At 44.1% G+C, this 5,000-nt stretch overlaps 1 protein-coding gene across 1 annotated transcript in view; it reads right to left on the bottom strand.

Moving 5' to 3' along the window:
• Nucleotides 1-5,000, bottom strand: part of LOC122247504 (uncharacterized) — a 121,822-nt gene that overhangs the window by 32,615 nt on the left and 84,207 nt on the right. The window lies entirely within an intron of this gene.

The following is a 5,000-nucleotide window of genomic DNA, read 5'->3' as shown; positions in this document are numbered from 1 at the left end:
GATGCTTATCAATATAACAGCATCATCGTAATTCGCAATTCTGACGAACATGGGAACCTTAAGTTACACATCTCACATGGTTGGTAATGATTCCTTCTCATTTACACCTTTTCGACGTACGTCACAGCGACCTCTGCTGATCCTTCTGACTTGACCTGCTTACCTAAACACTTGCACTGTGCTTGCGGAGAATCACAACCCGTCTGGTCTTATTTACCTGAAAGAAAGAAATAAACAATGGACATGAGATTTAACAAATGGATGAACAAAAGAGTAAACAAATTAATAAATGAACACAAGTTTAGATAAATGAATGGACACAGGGCTAAATAAGTGAAGGAACAAGAAATGAGAAATCTAATATATGAATGGACAATAGATTAAATAACTGAATGAACGTAAGACAACAAAGTGAATTAACATAAATACCTAATGAATGGAAGAAGCCTTGGCAAATGAATGAATGGCCAAACAAATAAGAACAGCAATAGCAGTTAAACAATCCACGAGAAAACAAATAAAACAACAAAACAAACATATGACCGAACAGACAAATCTACTAGTCATCATCATATAATTCATAATATTGACGCCAAGACAATGCTCAACACACGCACTATTCTTCCCCTTACCCGAGTCCATCCGGCCCTTGGTTCCATTCCGAGACAGACACGGACAAACACAACACAGACAAACACACACACACACACACACACACACACACACACACACACACACACACGCACACACACACCCTCCTACTCTCTTCCTCTTCCTCTTTCTTTTCCTTTTCCTCACCCTCTCCATCTCTCTTTCCCTCCCTCCTTTTCTCCCTTCTTCCCTCTCTCTCTCTCTCTCTCTCTCTCTCTCTCTCTCTCTCTCTCTCTCTCTCTCTCTCTCTCTCTCTCTCTCTCTCTCTCTCTCTCTCTCTCTCCATTCTAAGCAAGAGACATCGATGACGAGACTGGGATGCTGGGATGTTTAGATTTCATCCCGGGGAAGATCACCGCCAGATTGGTGAAGTGATGTCATGCAGGGACTGTTCTGTGGGCACTGTGCACTGCATGACGCTCTGTTTTCGATTTGTGTATGTCTGTTTGTATGGTTATGGTCACCTTGTCCATGTGTGTGTGTCTTTAGTCTCATTCGTGAAAGCGATTTTCTTTTTGCCTCTTCTCCACCCCCCCCCCCTTCTCTCTCTCTCTCTCTCTCTCTCTCTCTCTCTCTCTCTCTCTCTCTCTCTCTCTCTCTCCCTCCCTCTCCCTCTCCCTCTTTGTCTCTCTCTGTCTCCCTCCCTCCCCCTTTCCTCTCCCTCTCTCTTTGTCTCTCTCTGTCTCCCTCCCCCCCTTTCCTCTTGGCTCATTAACGCTCCTATTTATCCACGATTCACCAACACATACATAAAAGGGATCTTGCTTATATAAATGACGCAATCGAGGCGGAGGTCAACACGATGACGCAATCAGCACACAAGTCAGCACGGTGGACGTTAGCACTGTAGAGTTAGTCACTCTGTTGCGTCATCACTTTCAACGTCCGAGTTCAGCGTTTAATATCAAGTCTATCAGCTCTGCCTGTTGTAGCTTAGGGGAAGGGGGAAGGGGGAAGGGGGAAGGGGGGAGGGGGGATGGAGGATGAAATGGAAGAGGGAGGGGGGAAATGTGATTGAAAGTGGAAGAGGGACGGGAGGTGGGGTTGAAGTGGAAGAGGGAAGGGAGGTGGAGTTGAAGTGGAAGAGGGAAGGGAGGTGGGGTTGACGTGGAAGAGGGAGAGGGAGATAGGATTGAAGTGGAGGGGGGAAGGGGAGTTGGGAGAGAAGTGGAAGAGGAGGGGGGTTTAGGATAGAAGTGGAAGAGGGAAGGGAAGGTAGGATTGCAGTGGAAGAGGGAAGGGGTAGGGGTAAGGAATGGGACGGAAACGAATTGACAAAAATAGGGGTTTGGGAAGGGAGTAATAAAAATAAATAAATAGGGATGTAAATAAGTCTAAGAGAGGGGTTAATTAATGGTACATAATCAAATAAGCTGAAATAAGGGGGGGAAGGGGGGAAGGGGCGGGGGGAGATCAATCGGTTAAAATGAAGAAGGGATTCTTTAAAAATATGCTAATGTCTCCACGCAACGTTACTAGATACAAAAAATAACAGTCATTGCGACCTCGTTTCATAACACCATACATTGCACAACGGTGATTGAATGTATGCTAACATATTTGCATCACTTGCCATATAATGTATACCATGTAATCACCAACATTTTACTTTATACTGCAATTCCACTCCGTTGATCCCGTATTTACCACACGGCCATTCACGTTTCCGAACCTCATTTATGCATCTTAACACATCTTCCAAAAACAAAAGCATCCGACAAAAAAAACAACACTTGGCAACCCTTCACAACCCTTTCATCTACAAACAAAACCGAGTCTTAAGTCGCTTTTCTTCAGAGAAATTACTTCACTTGCTTTTCTCTCTCTCTTATTTCACTTGTGAGGAGAGCCTTTCTTTCTTTCTTTCTATCTTTCTCACACACACACACACACACACGTACACGTACACGTACACGTACACACACAGAGAGAGAGAGAGAGAGAGAGAGAGAGAGAGAGAGAGAGAGAGAGAGAGAGAGAGAGAGAGAGAGAGAGAGAGAGAGAGAGAGAGAGAGAGAGAGAGAGAGCGAGACAGAGAGAGAGCTCTGGGGATGATGAGTTTTCTTAAAGAAGAGAAAGAAAGAAAGAAAGAAAGAAAGAAAGAAAAAGAAAGAGCGCTTGGGATGTTGAAAGTTTTCTTAAAGAAGAGAAAGGGAGAAAGAAAGGGAGAAAGATAAAGAGAAAGAAAGAGAGAGACACAGAGAGAGAAACAGATAGACACAGAGAGAGAAGCATATCACCAATTCTCCAATCATCACCATCCTTTTCTTAACTCCCCCTCCCCCCTCTCCTCTTCTTACCTCTCTCACCCACTCATGAAGTCGGCTCCAGCTCTCATGCGTTGAGTACCTAAGTGCATGAGTGCATGAGTGCTTGCTAGCGGGTCTCGACTGAAAGCGATTACATCTGCCACGTCAAGTACGGTATTATTATACGCATCCACTCCGAAAACGTTATACTTGGTTCTCTTAAAAAAGAGAGGGAGATAAAGGAAGAAATTAAAGAAATGAAAGAAATGAAAGAAAGAAAGAAAAAAAAGAAAGAAAATAAAACGAAGTCTGGAATCTGTTGATCTGGCTGCATTAGTCTCTCGGTTTGTCTAAAATGACGTTTCGTGTATAAGGAAAGAAGAAAAATAGAATGATGTTGGTGAAGATGACGATAATGATGATGAAGAAATAATACCTATGCGAAAAATAATATATGCGAGATGAAAGAATCTACCACCACCTTTCCCCTCCCTAACCCCTTACCCCTACCCCACAGAATCCTGTCCCCCCCCCCACCTCACCTATACTGCCATCCACCCCACCCCCCTCCCCATCCCGTAGCAAAGAGTTAACCGCTCTACCACCACATCAGCTGTGGGAATTACGCGGATAAATTAAAGATACGGACCACATGACTCTCCAGACCCCCCCCACCCATTTTAATAACCATAAAAAAATATTTAACATTCGCTCTTATTCCTCGACGTTATTAGGTCCATGTCTATTAAAAAAGGGAGGGTTGGGGTGGAGGGGAGGGGCGGGATTGTGGATACAGTCCGATTACCCTCACTCCCCCCTTCCCCCTTCCCCCCTCCCTCGTCCCCCTCCCTTTATGAAGAACTATATCAGACGGTCAAAGCGGTAATGAAGCTGACCAAAGAATGAAGCAAGGAAGAGGGGGGGGGGGATTGCGTAGTCTCGGTCAGTGAGTTGCATAACGAACCTCACGAACTTGTTTGCAACAATCTGGGGAGGGAGGGAGGGGGGCAGAATGTAGGAAGGGAGGAGGAAGAGAGGTGGGAAGGGAGAAGTAGGAGAGAGGAAAAAATAGGAGGAGAATTGGAAAATGGGACGCGGTGGAGAAGAGGTGTAAAAGAAGGAGATGGGGAAGAGGATATATATAAAAAAAGAGGAGACGAGAGGAGGAGGAAAAGTGAAAACAAGGAGAAGAAAAAAAAAGAGGAGAATGAGAGACAAAAGAAGAAAAGGAGTTGGAGAGGATGGAGAGAAGAGCTGGAGGAGCGGGAAGAAGGGTTTAAAAGAAGAGGAAGAGATGTGAAAAAAGAAGAGGAAGAGGAAGAGATGTGAAAAAAAGAAGAGGAAGAGAAGTGAAAAAAAGAAGAGGAAGAGGAGATGTGTAAAAAAAAGAGGAGGAGGAGGAGGAAGAGAACTGAAGAGAGTTGGGGAAAGAAGAAGAGGAGAGGTCTCACGCGCCCAATGCCAAATACCAAAGAATCCAAACCAACGGACAGAACCGCATAGACGACAACGGCAGATAACCAACATACAAGAATAAATGACAAGTGACACTAAGCGACTCATCCCCTAAGAAAGAAACATACAACCACAAGTTGGGTCACACGCTAGGCCCGGAGGAGAACTATGCCCATGTTGCGTAAAACACTGGGTCGGGGGACGCGTTCTGTTGCAAGGCGATTGAATTGATAGCACGGGACACTTACGCTGCAACGGAGACCGCTCAATGTGAGTTTCATCAAAATGTGCGATACTTTTGTTATTTCGTGAAATTAATAAGAATAATAAGCCCAACTTTTGATATAGTGTGAGGTATTTGTCTTTTGAGTAATCAGAGGCTTTCACATGCGATCAGCTGATTACTCACTGACCACGTGACTGCACCACTTTTATACAAAAAAGGAAGAAAGAAAGAAAGAAAAATCTGAGGTGTTGTTTACAGTCACTTGAAAAAATAACACTAATATATTTTTTTTCAAAGAGGGGAGTCGTTTCATTCAATCAATCGGTGGTAATCAGCTTACCACAGACAAATAACGGCAGAATATTCATTCCAAGACACAAGCACACAAACAACAAGCACACCCATCCTAGTTATTAAAA

The sequence above is a fragment of the Penaeus japonicus genome, unplaced genomic scaffold (genome assembly GCF_977035675.1).
Source record: "Penaeus japonicus unplaced genomic scaffold, GWHDUDI00000001_assembly GWHDUDI00000030, whole genome shotgun sequence".
In the NCBI taxonomy this organism is placed as follows: domain Eukaryota; kingdom Metazoa; phylum Arthropoda; class Malacostraca; order Decapoda; family Penaeidae; genus Penaeus; species Penaeus japonicus.
The sequence above is the reverse complement of the archived record's forward strand: the minus strand, read 5'-3'. Positions and strand labels throughout refer to the sequence as shown.